The sequence below is a fragment of the Phragmites australis genome, chromosome 22 (assembly GCF_958298935.1).
Source record: "Phragmites australis chromosome 22, lpPhrAust1.1, whole genome shotgun sequence".
NCBI lineage: Eukaryota > Viridiplantae > Streptophyta > Magnoliopsida > Poales > Poaceae > Phragmites > Phragmites australis.
The window spans coordinates 2,956,934-2,975,025 of NC_084942.1; the positions used below are offsets into that span (position 1 = coordinate 2,956,934).

Below are 18,092 nucleotides of genomic sequence, written 5' to 3' on the forward strand. Positions count from 1 at the left end.
CAGGGTCGCCAGCGCCCCCTCGTCGAGGTCCCCGTTCGGGCTGATGTGGGTCCTAGTGATGTCGTCGGGTCCTGTGTACATCCAGGCAGCGCGGGCACGCTCCCGCAAGGGGGCCAGACGACGGCGCAGGTAGTCGGCGACCACCATCGGCGAAGTCAGCCCCGCTCGGCGCAGGTCATCGATGCGGTTCAGTACCGGGCGCAGGCGCTCATCCTCCACGGGGGCCACCTCCCAGGTCGGCCTGTGCGGTTCCGCCGGCGTTTCGGACAGCGTGAGGCGGCCATGGGGACTGACATCGACGTAGACCCAGTCCCGGTGCCAGTCCTCCCATTTGCTGCACAGTACTTACGGGATGTAGAGTTGCCGAGCCCATCCCATAGGCAGAAGTTGCAGTAGCCGGCCACCTCCATCTCGTAGGATCCTCTCCTCTTCCCAGCCGCTCAGAGGACGAAGAAATGCTGGAACAAAGCGACCGACGGCGGCACTCCCACGAACATCTTGCAGAAGTGTGTGAAGGTTGCCAGAATCACCACCGAGTTCGGACTCAGGTGGGCCAACTGGATGCCGAACGTGTCTAGCACTTGGAGGAAGAACATCGAGAAGGGCGGCACCAGCCCAGCAGCGATAAAGGACACGAAGATAACAATCCGCTCCGGCCGGCGTCACCACCGATGCCTCCCGCTGGCCGGTGGGCACCATCAGCTTGCGGACTTTCTCCGCCCCCTCCTCGTTCACAATTTGAGACTTTGGCAGCACACTGTCGGCGCTCGACGTATCCCGACGGCTGCTTCCTGCCCTCGGCATCTTTTGGGGGTGGGGAGTGTGCTGGAAGGGTTGGGAAAGAGGGTGTGCTGCGGGCCGAAGGGGGGCGAGAGCTCCTGAGCGAAAGGAAGAAGAAGGAGGCAGAAACGGCAATCGCAAGAATGGCGTGAGGAGCAACGGTTCGCTCCCCGTTCCCTTTTTTATCCTAGGGATTTCAAACGGCATTTTCCGCGGCGCAATCTGCGAGGCGCGTTCCCACGATCGGCGCGGTGGCCAGGCGAATCTCCCTCGATCCGTGCAGTTGCCAGGTGCACTACCCTCGATCCACGCAGTTGCCACACGCGCCTCCCACCTCGTTATCACACTCCTCGGAAGTCGGAAGGACATACGCCCTTTCGGTTCCCCGCCTGGGCCATACCACAAACCTGGACCAGGAAGACTGCCAAGACCGCAAAAGACCAGCGCCTGAGAACAGGCCACGTGGCATCGATGCTGGGACCGACCTCGAAGAAAACAAGGGCCCCATCCGCAGTCTCTGGGCCATCGCCTACCAATGGGCCCAGGGGCTACTATCGATGACATGGGAACCGAGGGTCCCCGAGTCCCGAGGCCAGGACAGCAGAGTGCCACGTGGCGTTCTCCCTCAGGGATCATCTCCCTGAGGCCCGAGAAGTACACAGTTCCGAGAGAGGGTGCTCGAGGCCATAAACAGTGGTCCCCGAGCACCCGAGTTCTCTAATGACCCAAAGACCAAGTTCCGGGAGAGGGTGCTCAGGGCCATGAACTGTGGTCCCCGAGCACCCGAGTTCCCTGATGACCTAAGCAGACATAGTTCCGGGAGAGGGCGCTCGAGGCCATGAACGTTGGTCTCCGAGTACCCAAGTTCTCCGAGGACCAAGAAAAAGCGTATCCGAGAGAGAGTGCTCGAGGCTATGAACAGTAGTCCCCGAGCACTCACAGTTCCCCGAGGACCTGAGACGCCCCTTGCCGGTGGACCCTACAGGGGCTCAGCAGTGAGGTGTCGATTGGTGAAAGGCCTGATACTGCATTTAAGAGGGAGCATGGCCTGTCACTTCCAACCACTCCCCCCACATCTGCTGTCAGACCCTGCCACCGCCTGGCAAGGAGGCGTGGGGACATTTAATGCGGCGGGTCCCATCGCGTGTCATCTAGCGCGCCTCGAGATAACGTCGTAGGGCTCGAGGCATATCGCCTGCCGCTCTGCTGTGTTAGGCTCGCTCTGACCGGGCGGGTATGCGGGGTTACTCGGTGGCTGCCCGGCAAGCCCTCCCCGCAGCACCCGCTGAAAAGCGGGATGATGACGATAGGACCGAACGAGGGTGCGTTTTCAACCCCCCGTAACATCAAACGGCAGCCCATGATAGTTGCTTTCCATTTATGGCGCCTTGGAACTCGCGCCATCCTTTCTGGGCACGCCAACCTCACCGACGGGGTATAAAAGGGGGGCGGGCTCCCCGGAGGAAGAAGAGGGGAAGCTTTGGAAGCTACGGGCTGAAGAGATAGAACTCGCGGCAGATCACACAGAAGAAAACAACTTCTTCAAGACCGAGACAAACCGACGAAGAGCAAGAAGCACGAAGCTCTAGACTTAGACAAACATCCTTGTAGGACAAGAGATCCTCAGAGAGGTATTTTCAGAGCATTTATAGCATTCATACAGGAGTATGGTATTACGCTCTGTGCGGTCCGAACCTGTCTAAAATCCTCCGGCCATTTATTTCCTCCTACATCTGATCATCCAACCCACCTGCATCTTATTTACTCCCATTTATTTCACGTACGAGGTAGATTCAGAATCATCCCCCGGCTGAATCTCAAAGGGGTCCCTCCGGATTCCCGCTTGTGGAGTTCATCCTCTGACACATGTGGAGATGTTGCATGCACGTTACGTGATAGTTGTTGGCTAATTAGCTTAATTAGTGGGAGTTGTTTGTCCTCTTATGATTAGAGGAAAGAAAAGAGACCTTGTTGGATACGGCTGAGAGTTGTAGTCCGACTAGGATTCGTAGGTACGCTGCTGCCCAATAAATAGAGAGGGTCTGTTTTGTTGGGTAGTATGCGAAGCAGATGAGGCTTTGGGATTTCATGAAGATCCTTGTAGGGATGCTTTGGAGATGCATCTTATAAACATATCTATGTAATAAAGATCAAGCTTTGGTAAATTGATGTGTTAGTAATTTCGTTCCTCATCTATGTTCATCTTGTTGCATGTCAGATTTGGTTTTTGATTAATTTCGTGTTTGGACAAGTTTAGACTTGGTTTGATCAATCTGAAACGTTCTTAGGATATTGAGCGACTACTCTGAAAAGTTTCATTGGTTAGAACCTTGTCGATTTTGCTCAGTCAAGTTTTAATCTTTTCACGACTACGTTCTCAACGAGATCTGACACTGTCAAATTGCAAAGGTTGTAAATCTTGATCCACGTATCCGATTGACTGAAACCTGTCAAAAAAGTTGCGTAATTTTGTCTAGTTTATGCTGTCAAAATTTCAAGTCCATCCGAGTTACGGGTCGAGTTCTACATCGATTTTAGTAGCGAGTCTGCAGTCTGTCTCGAGTAGTATTCCGAGTAGGTTATAGTCTTCCGAAAGGGTCATAGAATTTCGAGTAGAATTTTGGCTAGGTTATAGGATTTCGACTAGGATAAGATTTCAAGTGGAATATCTAGTTTGAGTTGGGATTTTGAGTAGGGTGATTTGTTTAAGTTAAAAATTTGCCATCGCTTCCGCATAGCAATCATTCACCCCTCTGATTGCCTGATTAATGAGTATTCGATCCTACAATTTTCTTGTTTTTGGGCGTGATCCGTAGCTATTAAGCTAGTGATTCTAAACTTTTTGGAGAAGAATCCGGCCGGTTTCCTGCACTCTGATTGCTGGCCCTGTTTCTTTCCTTTCGTCTTTCCTAGTGCTTTTCTTTACTCCTTTTGTTTTATTTGTGTTTGTAGTGCAGTTTAAGGATCTAGTGGATGCAGTCGGCCCCATGTGTCTTCGGTTAGGCATATGCACCCGTCTAGTTTATCGTACTACAGGTTTAATCGGAATGCGTTTCATCATGACAAAACATAAACTCTCTTCTCTGTCTATGCTCTCTTCTGTTTTTCGTTGTTTTTTTTGTTGTCTGTTGTAAACTCTCTCTCTCTCTCTCTCTCTTACTGAAATCCGTGCATTACAGGTCCTCGGAAAAATTGAAGAAAACATAAACATACCGCATAACATCATATTGCAGCCTCTTTCTTGGATGCATCCTTAACCATAAGAAACTATTTTGCGAACTGAATTAGCAAATGCTTGTTCACCACCCTCCTGTTCTGTCATCTGGAAATGGCTCCGTGTAGTTGTCAGATTGGACATCATAGATGGGAGCTCACTGTGACAACACAGTTTCGTACCCCTACTAAGGCCATCTCAAGGGAAATCGGCATCGAAAGCTGCTGTGGATCGGAGACGTCGGAACGCTGCTCTAGCAGAATCGGCATCACTTAGATCATATCCAAGGGAATCCCTTCACGGGCAGATTCTCGTCGTGAAGGGATTCCCGTTCCCTTTAGCGCTCTCAACGGATTCCCTTCACGGTTCCCTTCACGACGGGATTCCCAAGGTCATTCCCTTCAGGACGGGATTCTCTCTCCGTTCCCTTCGCGATTCCCCTTGAAGAGAAGCTGTTGGAGATGAGAAAAAATAAAGGGAATGTGAACGGGAAAGGGAATCGGGAAGGGAACGAAATGAAGGGAATATGGTTAGGGATAGTCTTACAACAGGGATACGGAACCGGCAAATTTGCCCGGGACACCCCGAACTTGCTGGAGGTGACTGTAGATCCGAAGAGATATAGAAAGTAGTGGAAGATAGAAGATGGGTAACTACTAAAGAAAAAAAAATATTATAACAGTATTAAAAAATACTGTTGGGGACGAGTTTTTAGGATGACTGCTGAAGACCATGTAACACTCGTAGCCACAGCGTTGCGAACTGCGATGGTACGACGATCCCATCTGCCTGCGACCAACAACATCGCCTTCGACAGATTACGCATGGTAACGGTGAAGGCCGGCTGACAGACGTCCGTGTGCGGCGCTGGACTCGTTTCGAGAACATGACACTACAGTATCATTATTTTTTTTAGCCTCTCCACTGAGTACAGCTGTAACATCTACTCAAGCACGTGCGCACACCCACCACACCTAACGCGCGTACTCACCTAGACTTACACCTATACCCAGCTCTTTTTTAAAAGAACGCGACCCTAACAGATAGTGGCGAAACCTCATAGCACCACACGCGGAGAGGCCGGAGAAATAAATCCTCGATGCGACCACTGCAACGAGCAGCGCTCGAACACAGGGGGCAGGCGCTACAACGAGCGAACCTACCAACAGGCTTACAGCTCGTTCGCCTATAGTATCAGTAGTTGAGTACTGTCCGGAACTAGCCTTGGATCAAGCCCCAGGCTGACCCATTAAGATTTGGATTGAGCCTACAAAAATTCACTGTTTTATACAGTAATTACCTCAGAAATTTAGACCCAAACCCCAGGCACAAGTCCAGCTTGCGTGGGACCTGGTTCCGCCGCTGGTCAAGGAGGCTTTTATTAATCCCCATGTGATGTCTAAGAATGACAGCTCTGAAACACACGGTCATGCACCCCCAATGAGTAGCCTGAATGGAGATCAACTTAGGGTACTTCTTGTAAGGATTAATCTAATTAACCAAGGAATTAGCAATTCTTTTGTCGCGTTAAACTAGACTAGCCCCCACCGTGCAACTTCCAACAGCAATGATGTGCTAATTCGAGCACTGTTTGTGGCCTTTCTTTTTTCTCTCTGCTCCCTGTGACTCTGCTCTGCACTGGAGCTGGAGCAAACAGCGGCATCCAACATGCCAGCACTACATTCCACGTCGTTAGTCTGTGCGCCCTTTTGGTTACATACATGTGAATAAAGTTAGGGGGATGCGCTTCTATGGTTTTGTACTACTCCATGCAATTACCAAGTGTTGATGGATGCTGCGGGCACTGAAAATGCATCTCTTTTACGTGCATCATATCTGGTAGTATGGCTTACTAGTTTGTTTGACACATTTGATTCTGCGTCGTGGATGACACTGACAAATGATGAATCATTAGTGCAATTTAAGAGTGACCGGCTGTTACATGACTAATGATGCCACTGTCATTTACTGCGGCAGGTTCTACACGGCGGAGGTGGTCATTTACCGCGACCTCAAGCCGGAGAACGTCCTCGTCCAGTGGTGGCAACGGTAGCTTCCCCTCCGGCGGTGGCCTCGAGCCCTCGACATGGAGTTCGTGGCCGAGCCAGTGGAGCTCCGGTCGATATCGTTCGACGGCACGCACGAGTACCTCGCGCCGGAGATCGTCTCCGGGGAGGGCCATGGCAGCTCCGTCGACTTGTGGACGCTGGGCATCTTCATCTTCGAGCTCCTCTACGGCACCACCCCGTTCAAGGGCTTCGACAATGAGATGACGCTCGCCAACATCGTCGCGCGAGCCCTCGAGTTCCCAAAGGAGCCCCCCCCCCCCCCCCTGTGTCGTCCGCAGCCAAGGACCTCGTCACCGCGCTCCTCGCCAAGGACCCCGCGCAGCGGCTCGGGGCCACGGTCGGCGCGGCCGCCATCAAGCGGCACCCGTTCTTCAACGGTGTGAACAGGGCGCTGCTCCGGTGCGCCGCCCCGCAGTACGTGCCTCCGCCGTTCAGCATGGCCAACAACAACGCCGGCTGCTGCGGCGGCGGCAACAATGCCAACGACGACATGCCGGACGACAGTTGTCCTGGCACCAGGCCCGTCCTGACATTTCGGTGATCCAAGGCGAGATTAAAAATAAACCCTATTATTAAATATAAATCACCTAAATCTTATTTTTTCAATTTACTTTTGGATCGATATACACAGTATACATATACATACGGGGTCTTTAAATTTTGAGGACCCGAGACGGTCGCACCGCTCGACCCCCTCGGGACCGGCCCTGCACGGCACGCCCGTGGAGTACTACTAGCCAAAAAAGCAATTTCAGAAGCGTCCATGTACGTGCGAAAACAAGTTGCCCTGCCATCGCTGGGACCCAATCAGGCACCTCTTGTCCGAATCCGGCCCGGCGCACGTGGTGAGGCAGCCGGTCAGCTGGGGGAGTAGAGCAGGGCGCGTAGGCGCTGCGTTGTCGGTTCAAGTGGTTGCCGTCTGCGTGTCTCGAGGGAGCTTGCTCGAGCGCGCCATGACAAGCGACAACGGGCACACCATTTGAATAAATTAACGTTGTTTGATTTGCACTTTGTCTTAACCTGGCTGCCACTAACAGGTTGTCTGGTGCCTGCGCCTAACATGAGTGTAGAGCTATCACTACTACACATATCTTCATCAGTGTAGGTTTAAAATCATCATCAGTGATGGATTTTGAATCGACACTAATTACTCAGCACTAATAGTCTGTGACTATCAGTGCTAGGTATAAAACCGGTACTGAAAATTACTACCAGTGCCGGTTTGTGGATCGAACCGGCACTGATAATACACATATCAGTGCCGGTTGATAATACGAACCGGCACTGATATGTGTACTATCAGTGTCAGTTCGTTTTTATCAACCGGCACTGATAGGTGTTTTCCTGTCCTTTTTTAAATGTGGCGATTGCCGCCAATAGCGTGACATTTGCAAATTTTAACCATTGCGGGCAATAGTATATGTTATATTTATAGACACGCACTGATAAATATCACAACATATATACACAAGCACATATAAATTTTATTTCTAAAACATGTAAGGTTTCATTACAAATCTTGTCACAGTATATATACGCCGTATACATGTAAGGTTTCATTACAACAATAAAAAAGAGTTTAAGGTTTCTTGCTAATCGAAAGTTCTGAACTCTGTTTTTTCTTCTTGGATGATGGTAACGAGAGAGAGAAGCCAAATTCATAGAACTCATCAGTTGGACTGATGACTTAATTATTGATGAAACCGACAAGTTGTTCTTAAAGTGCGTTGATTTCAATGGCCATGAGTCGATCTTTGGACAGCTCGAGGAGCTACAATTTCAAGAATTAAAGAAATCAATCCTTATGAACACGTGTCGGACCTAAAAATTAATCATCAAGATATATGTTGCATACCTCAGTATTGATCACATGGTATGACATGTCTCCGTTTAATCCGTGTATGAATTCCATTACATAAAAACTACATAAATTATTGTATGAGCCCTGCTTCCTACAAGGAAAGTCATATCGGATAATCCATTCTTTCGTGAATGGCTGATGTCTAACACTCTTCTTGATGTATCATAGGTACACTCTGCATGTGTGTGATTATTACCATAAGTAGACTTAGATTCAATCAAATCAAATATTACAAGAGCAATAACGAAATGGTCGGGTTTTACCTTTGTAGCAAGTCAATGACGGGTTGGTAGGTTTCTTTTCGATTATTTTGTGAGCCGTAGACAACGATCTTGCTAATGACTGGGTGAATGACAAGGAGGATCCAGTGATAACCGCACATAGGTCACCATAGGTTAGTTGGTCCTAATTTCTAACTATTTATTGCTAAAAAAGAGTAGAACATTCATAGAGGGGAACACATACCCAAAGTGGTAGGACAAAAGTATGTATTTATTGAATTGTAGCTCCAAAATACACTTCAATGCATAGTCCTCAGTTCCTTTTAGATCGGATTGCATCATTGTTGGGTTTACATGATATGGGTCGATGAATCCCACATGGTCGATTCCCTCTGTCCTGCATCTTTATACCTCCATTCTACATAAGGAATAAGTTAAGACAATCAATCCCATGGTACATGAATGTATACTATTAATTATATGTATACAACACTTACAAAGTTCAACAACTCAAGACAGACACATCGAGGCCATCTTGTTGGTACAGTCGATCTATTTCCTCAAAAAATATATAAATAGAGCTGTCCCCGTGGAGGAAATCTCGATCATTATATCTAGCCTCGAACATTTCTCTACCATCCCGCGACTCCTTCATGTACCACGCATGGAATTTCCGAAGTTGATATGTCAATTTGTCACACATGTTTGGCACGACCAAGAGTTCGCCTAACTTAAATTGCCATCTCTCGGCTGCTTTTGGTGACAGGGACTCATCTAGAAATTGCTCTTTTGTTATTTTAGCATCTTCAATAAATCTTTCTATTTTTTTTTTCCGGTCGTATCTGTTCGATAGAAGACTCCTTTAAGTATTTCTTGCTTTTGATGCGCGCGTAGTCTGATTTACTCTTACGCTCAATAGGTTTGGCCATCTTCAAGAAAAACTTCTGTATTTCTGCATGAATTAGTATTTTCTTCTTAGGATCTAGCTTTTGAAAGAATTTCTTGACACTGGCGTCCTCTGTCGCTCTGGTTTCCTCTGGTGTTTGTTCATAAGGCAACTTCTCAGGTGTTGCCACCTTCTTAGGTGCTCTTGGCTTCTGGGATGAAGCCAACTTCTGAGATGAACTCAAATTCTTAGACTGTGCAGCTGTTGTCAACTTCTGAGGGGGAGGAGTTGCCTCTCTTGGTGGTGGTGGTGCTGACTTCGGAGGAGGAGGAGTTGTCTCTCTTGGTGGCACTGGTGCTGACTTCTAAGGGGGAGGAGTTGGCTCACTTGGTGGCAACTTGCATAAGGGAGGAGTTAGCTCTCTTCTAGGTGATGGTGGCGGTGGCAGCGACTGTGGAGGAGTTGGCTCGCTTCTTTGTGATGGTGACAGTGGCAGCGAACGTGGAGGAGTCAGAGAAATTCTGTGTGCTGGGTCTGACTCCGTATCAAACAACTCGTCTATCTCATCTTCAAACACTATGTAGTGCTTGGGCTACAGAACGAAGCCACCCATGTTTAATCTGAGCCTCTTGGAACTCGTCTCTCCAGGGTAATCCATGTCAATCTTATGGTACGGCCTTCGCACGGAGTCCACGTGGACCTTAGCATATCCTTGCAGTATCGGAAGATCGTTGAAAAGAGCTCCTTCCACGCATTAGTTGACCTGCCCCATAGCCATTGTGGTGGTAATATTCAAGGTGGGCATGATAAGCTTGCACACTTTGCTTTCTGTGATGTCGTCCACAGGGTAACTGGTTGATTCTTCTTCTGCAAACCCCGTGAACGCGTAGCTGCTCCGACAACCACCAGGGCTCACAACATTTTCTTCGCCTTGTTGCTGTCTGTTTCCTTGCTGAAATGCTTCTTTGATTTTGGCGTCTGTCATCTGATGCTCTTGTACAAGTTCTTGTTGTACTAAAGCTAGCAGATCTTCTAGTTTTTCTCTCCTTCTCTTTCGACTCCTGTAACTTTCGGCGGCTTCTGGAAATCCTTCTTTCCAAGGCACCACACCCTTGCCTCTGGTGCGACCTGGGTGCTCCTTAGTTTCCAATACCAAGGTTAGCTGGTCTTTCTCCCTTTCTGGCCTGAAAGAGCCTTGGAAAGACTGGGCATGGGCATCTGCAATTCTTTGCGTCACTTCCTGTTGCTTTTGAAGAAGGCTGCCATCTGCCGACAAAGTCACCCCCCTCGCGTACAGATAGTGCATTGCTCGTGGTATCCAGTCGACCGTATGAGGTGTGGCATCACTACGGGTTACTTATTCTTCCATCTCTTCCCACTCGTTGTATTTCTTCACGTACCCACGTGAGCCAGTTTTGTGGGGTACATGTTCTTGTGAGAGTTGGTCTTGTTTACTTCACTTAGTCGTTGTGCTTCCTATGGCATCCTGTACTTTACAAAATCGTTTCAAAATGGTTCCACCATCGGATAATCATCCCATTTCGGTGTCTGGCCCACCAAGTAATAATTTCTCCATAGCTTACCCTTGAAATTCTTGAACGCGATGGCCATTGTTGATAGGGCACGACGTTTCGCTTTGGTCATGTTGCATCCTTCAGGGTATTCAAACTTTAACACCAACTTGCCCCACATAAGATCCTTGATGTTATCGGAAACCACCCACATGTCATTTTGTTTGCCTCTCCAACTTCTATATGTGATTGCTACATGGTCCCTCATTAGACACCCGATTGCTGTTTTGAATGACCCTAGAACAACTTTAGATCTCATGGGCTCCCCGACTGAATTGACCTCCATGATGATAAAATGTCCCTCGGGCATCCTGCTAGGACCTCGTCCACTCCTCTATTCTCTTGTCATCTCGTCACCCTTCGAAGCATCAGCATCAGGATCGATTTGACCAAAAACCACGGTTTCTCTAAAATGGTTGAATCCAACAAAGACACCAAAAGGCATGTACTCTTTGTTTGTTCCAAAAGTAGTGTCAAATGTAACAACGTCACCAAAGTGTGCATAGTTCATGATCATTTTAGCATTAGCCCAAAAGATATTTATTGTTTGTTCATCATAGTCCATTTGCAAAGTATATTGGAATGAAGGGTTCTCTGCAATTTTGTCTTGAAAATACCTCAACATACTTCCAGCTTCACCATATGCCATCTCACGTTGACGCTTGGTGAGCAAATAGTTTTTGTGATCATGACGAGTATAGCTGAGATTAAATGATCCTCCAACTTGTCGACTAGCCATCTCATGTGCAACTTTAGGCCCAATTCCAGATTCATTGGCTGTTTCAATTTCAAAAGCTTGTAATTCTGAAATTTTCCTTTGTGATGCCATCAAGTAGAAGGTTTCTGGCAAGTGAAGGATGTGATTGTGATTTAGAACAAGATCAGTCACTTTATAGTTTTCCACCCCTCGGTCTAGTACAAGGCTCATGCGTACTTCACAATTGGTCCTAGTTTCAGCTCGAGAACACTATGAGATGATCTATTTTATCTTGTTTACGACAACCCTCGTTTGCACAAACATACCTACATGATCTAACCTTACCATCAGACTTTCTTTTATTTGTGTACCTCTTTCTGACCTCAAAACCTATGTGACCTCCATAGGCTACCCAAGATTTCCAAGCCTCATCCACATTATGAAACTTCATCCCAAGTTGAGGCACCCAACTAGCTACCATCCACTCTCTGAAAAAACATGAGCATTTTACCAGTGCATCATTTAACAAGCATATAACTCATGTGCATATAACAAGCTTGAAAGTGGTATTCTTTACCCATTGGATCCATGGTGCTCTCCACCAATCCTAGTTCGCAGCTCGTCCTCAAAATCCGACCTAACCACCGTCCCCTCGCTCCCAAGCCTAGTTTCATGAATATAGTTATGGCACCAATTCTACATTACGATTATATGGTACAACAAAGATTGGGATATCTATACCCCTTTGTAGCCATTGGAGGTGCCCCTATCGTAGCACCCGATACATCCATCCGAAATTGATCAATTCCCTACCCTCATTCACGTTGCTCCTATGTGACACACACCTACGCCTACATGAGCATCTCCGATCTAGGCGGCTAGCTGGACCGAGCATCCTGGTGGTACAATACATCACGAACTATTAGTTTAGAGAGAGGAACTGCTAAGCGTTGTTATATAGCTAGTACATGATTGGTACCTTCATCTTGGATTTCTTGGCTTGCAGCTTCTTGTTTTGCTTCTCCTTAGCCTCCTTCTCCCCTGCACATAACCACCAAATCAGACTAAACTAGTCCAATACAAGTAACCAAAGAAATGAAAATCCAAATTAGTATCACAATAATACTCTAACCCTGTTTCAGAAAAAAACAGAAATACTTTCTCTAAAAGAGAAGGAAGCCAGATTATCCAAAAATATTGTCCAAGAAACACCAAATCAATCAATCCCCTATGATGCCAAGATCACGAGAAGCCAGTTGCCTGCAACAATCTTGAAGAGGAAAACAACAAGAAGCTATTTAAGCTACCCGACGAATCTTTAGAACCGCAGACAAGCAGAAAAATTGAATATTTTCCAGCAGAGCTAACACATATCACACCAAAGAAAGAAAAAATTGAATATTTTCAAGCAAGAAGATTGAATTGTTTAAAAAAAAAACATACTCTAGAGGTAGAATTTGTGCTCTAGCTGGGCGGGTACGCGACAGAAGGGGAGAGAAATTTGTGGGAGAAATTTGATGGCATGCGCGAGGATCGTTTTTTTTTTTACTCTTCACCACTGAATACAGCTGTAGTATCTGAACATGAGCGCGCGTACTCACCCCCCACACACGAACCCACTCCACACACACCTAACGCACGCACATGCTAGTCCTACAACTACACGCAGCTTGAAGAAAGCGTCCATCCGAAGATCACCAGGACCCATCGAGAATCCCGTAGACGACGAGCACATCGTAATCCTCTCTGTAGCGTCACGCTGGAGAAGCTGGAAAAACCGAAATAAATCGGAACCCCGTGTGTCACCCAGGCATCGAGCCCAGGTGGGCTCAGCTCATCACCGGAGCCTTACCACCGTGCCGTAGGATCGTTTTCCCGCGAAGGTTTCCCGCGAATTTGATGTATCGCGACATTGCGTGCCGAGGCCTGAGACGAGGCGAGTCGGGCAACCGTCAGATGACACGCTCAACAGCGGACGGCGCGATTAGGGATGAAGTCACCGGGTGACTTCACGCCGTGAAGTCAGAGGAGCCGAGTCCAAGCGACGGAGCGTACGCAAAAACACCGCGCTCTTTTCTCGCGCCAGGATTTCTTTTCAAGAGGTCTGATCTTTTGCTAAGTTTATTGTGAAATGAAGCCATAGTAAAGTATTCCTATGGAATTTTTCTTTTCCTTTCTTATGAACCAAACAGGTGTATAGAAAAATTCCTTAGAAATTTCAATCCTCCAAAAATCCTATGTCAATCCTTCAAATCCAAAGGGACCTAAGAGTTGTCACGTCCTCTGAAACGTTAATTGTGTGGTCATGTCATTTTAAATTAAAGGAAAAAATGTAAAACCCCCTAAAAAATCACTTGAATTCCAATTTTCCCTTCAGAAATTGTTTTGTTAAAAAAACCCTCCAAAAATTTAGCTTTGTTAAAAAAAACCCCAAATTTTTTTAAAAAATAAAACAAATCATAAAAAATTCTAAAAAAATTAGAGATAATTCTAAGACCTTTTATGAATTTTTTTTTCAAAAATAATATCCTTTGCATCATATTTCATGAAAAATAAGTTTGAAAAAAAAGAAAATATGCAACTTATTTATTAACTGTATTGTCAAAATCCAAGTAACTGTGTTGTCGTGTAGTCTGCTAGGAGTTGTCACGCCCTCTGAAAAGTTAGATCTGCCACGTTGTGTAAAAAACATTGGACACACATGTCACTTATGCTCTTCATCACGTAGATGACAAAGGCACAGCATTAAAGGGAGATCGGGAAATAGAGCGGATGACTAGTTTGCGAATCGAAGATATATTATGAAACAAATATCTATATTACAAAAGTAAAGATATAATCTTATTGTTATCTCTCCCGCTGTTGTCAGCTGTTCCCACCATCATGGTCCCGTCAGCGTTGCTGTGGGTTCGCCCTCACATGGTCCCTAGAGCAGGTCAGGTTGTCCGATGGAACAACCTGCCTGCTAGGCCTCGTAGCGATAGCGGGTGTCGAGGCCTCCTCCTGAGTCTATTGCATCGGTAGTGGAGCACCAAGAAACTAGGACCCTGTGATGACATCATATCCGGTTCTGCCCCTGAAGAAGTCCCTCATGAGGTCGAACATGAGGCCTGGCCCAAACTTGTCCTCCTGACTCGGGTATGACGACTGCGTTGTTATCGCCGTCGTCCATGAATAATCAGTCGAGGGGCCTGCGAGCGGATGAATTTATTAGATATGGTAAATGTGAAAATTAATGTATTAGTAAAAATACAATGTTGTACTAGTATGGTATGCAGGGGCAACTGTAGACATTCCGATGTGATCACCGTAGTAGGATGCGAACGGTGGAGGTGCAGACGTCCTGGCTTCATCATTGTTGTAACCTACGAACGGATGAATTATACTAGATATTACCTCTATTTTCATTTACTTGTCACCAATAATTTATTGTAGCAATTTTGGCCATGTGTTTTTTACAAAAAATTACGAATACTTAAAAGTATACAATACTAATGAAGTACATTTCATGATGAATCTAATGATACAAAAGTTTTAGGTATCTATAAACTTTTCGTAGAAAAAACGCAAGGTCGAATTGCTACAGTAAATTATTGGTGACAAGTAAATGAAAATGGAGGTAATATTACGATCGAATATATTGAATAAGGTAGTATATTGGATCCCATTACCTGAGATGCCTACGAACAGTGAAGGTGTCGGCGCTGACCATGGTGTTTAGACTAGCCCATAGGACGTTGAACTTTCTTTGTCGATTTTGACTGCACAATTTCTTAAAAATATTCATCAAGTGCTTGTTCTTGAATTATCTGTAAAAGTTTGCACACATATGCCTCATGTATCACTTGCTCTTCAAGTCCAACCATTTTGCTGTTACACCCCGTCTAACTATTATGTCACTAAACCCTAGGTTTACTGGTATTCTAATTACTAATAAAAATAAAAGTCTAAAAAAATACTGGAAACTGAAGTCCAAGACGTCCGTAGATCGAGAATGGTAGGACTTCGCCTCGCTACCGTCATGTCCTCTCTGTAGAAAACATGGCTCTTTTAGGGCATGTATATGATTTTGGTGATTAATGACAACATAATCAATGTGACTAATATGTTTATCAAGTATATGCTTTAGTAAGTCTCATAGATACATGAAGAAGCCACCGAAGCTAAACTCAAGAAAGTTTGAATTGGACGAGTTCAGAAAAAATTGTTAACATCTGACGATCCGGTGCGCAGGAAGGATAACACACCGAATGGTCCAGTGCTCAGCAAGATATATACACCAGAGCGTTTTTACTTAGCAGAGAAAATTGAAGAACACACTGGATGGTCCAGAGATAAAAAAGAGTGTACACCGGAGGCTTCACCGGAGTATTTTCCAAGAGATGTTGCAAAGCCGGTCTTGTGTGGTTATACACACCGAATGGTCTGGTGATCAAAGGATTGTACACACCGAACAAATGCACAGTGAGAAGTGGCTCGGTTGGTTGAAGTCTACACACCGGATAGTCCGGTGATGGAGTTGAAGATTACACCGGAACATTCGGTGTTCACAAATATGTTTGAGTGGGGTTCCAACGGCTAGTTTGTACTACTGTACACACTGGATGTTCCGATGTTTGTACTATTGTTGACACCGAATCATCCGGTGTTCACAGTCTGTTTGAGTCGTTGGGGGCAACGGCTAGTTTATGAGGTTGAGGCTATAAATACCCCTCACTCTGCCATTTAAGTGTGCTGGAGTCCAAGGAAGCTCATAGACACTTGAGAAGATATCCAAGCCACTAAAGTGCTAAAGTGATCATCCAAGGTGATTAAACACAAGATTAGAGAGTGATTAGTGCTATTACGTCTAGAGAGAGTTGTTGCTATGTGTTGCTGTCTAGAGAGGGGGGCAAGGAGTGATCCCACGTTGTACCTAAGTGGTACACCGGCACCTTGGAGTCTTGGTAACTCACCGGCACTGTGAGCCTTGATGGCTCATTCTTATTGACCCTCCAACTTGGTGTGGAGCGGCGGCAAGACGCTTGTACGGGGACGCGGAGACCCTTGCCTTGGTGGCTCAAACTCCGAAGTGAAGACGGCGGTAAGAGATCAGAAGAGAGGCTTGTGGTGAGGTCTTGCTTTGGTGGCTAGGTTGCTCAAGGGTCATGATCGGGTGCCATCCGGGAGCTATAGCCTTGGTGGCTGCTCCAACATGGACCAGGGGTGGCGTTTATGCAATTGGTACCACGGGATAAAAATACTTTGTGCTGATCCCTACCGTCTTTACGTTTCTGCATTTATATTTTTGCAATTTACCTTTGCTTGTTTACCTTTCTAGAGTAGCTTGCTAGGGTTGGCTATATGTTGCAAAACTTTTGAGCGGTAGAGTAGACACACTAGATAAACTCAGAGCATATTTAAATAAAAATTGATAAAGATTTATCTTGTAAATTTTTTGGAACAGATGAGTTTTTAGATGTCCTAATTCATCCCCCCCCTCTTAGGATGTCACCGATCCCCACAAGTGGTCTCAGAGCTAAGGCTCACATCTTTCACAAGGATACGCCAATCCAAGTGGTATTTGAGCTGTTGTCTCATTTTGATCGGTTAGGCTTCACTATTTAGTGAGTTGTGATATCCGGGGTAGGGATGAATACCGGTAGTGCTTTATACTTTGATGGCACTTATTTCTCCTGTTGAAAAATTCTAATGACTTGTTATTTGTAAGTAAAGATTTAGATGTTTGGAGAGTCAACGAGGCGGAATGAAGAATCTCACATACAAGGAGAGGTTATTCGATGCATTGGCGAAGAATATCCTTTTATCATCTTTATGTGTTGATGTATTCAATCGAGTATATTCTCTCACAAATGCATATGATATTTGGACTAACCTCATTGAAATACATGAAGACACAAAGGATATGCGCAATGAGAAATATTATGTCCTAGTCTCTAAGCTAAATAGCATTAAACAACTTGCTCATGAAAGTGCTAATGACATGTATTCACGTTTGAATATTCTTATCAATGAGATCAATGGGCTATGTTTGACGCCAATTAAAGATGATAAAATGGTGAGAAGAATACTTCAAGTTCTACTTACAACGTGCAAGTTGACAGTCTCCATCATCTATGATAACAATGATATTAGTAAGATGACTTCAAGCCAAGTTCTCGGTAAGATCACTGATCATGAGATAACCAGGAATATAGAGGTTGAAGCTTTCTCCTTATCCGGTACCAAGAATCTTTCCCTCACAAGCAAACAAGCTCATTACCCACATATGAAAGAGAAGATGAGAAAGCAAGAGCAAAAGTCAAGCTCAAGCGAAGATGATGGTGATGAAGTTGAAGAGAGCGATGAACAAGATGAGCAAAGCATCTCAAGTAATGAAGAAATGGATCCCAAGATCACCAAGCTTATCTCAAGATTGGAGAAGGACCTCAAGAGGATCAACGCCAAGATTAATCATCTAATCTCTGTGAAATACTTGGTAAACACAATTGATCATATTAAGAAGGAGAAGAAGACCAAGAACAAGAGGGAGACAAGGGGGAAAGTCAAAGCATTCGCAAACATAGAAAAATAGATAAGTGAAGATGAAGATTCAAGCTCAAGTGATGAGAGCATTATCATCCACTCCTTCAAGAGAAGCTCTTACTCTAAGTCGTCATCACATAAGTGCCTTATAGCCAAAGGTATGGAAAGTGATGTAAGTGATAATGAATTTGATGAGGATTCACCCTCTCAAGAAAAACTTATTGAATTGATCAATGAGCAACAAAGGACCTTAAATAAACAAGTTAAA

The 18,092-nt window shown here is 45.7% G+C and overlaps 1 pseudogene; it reads left to right on the forward strand.

Moving 5' to 3' along the window:
• Window positions 1-181: 181 nt before the first annotated feature.
• Window positions 182-6,604, forward strand: LOC133905391 (serine/threonine-protein kinase AGC1-5-like; annotated as a pseudogene).
• The last annotated feature ends 11,488 nt before the right edge of the window (window positions 6,605-18,092 follow it).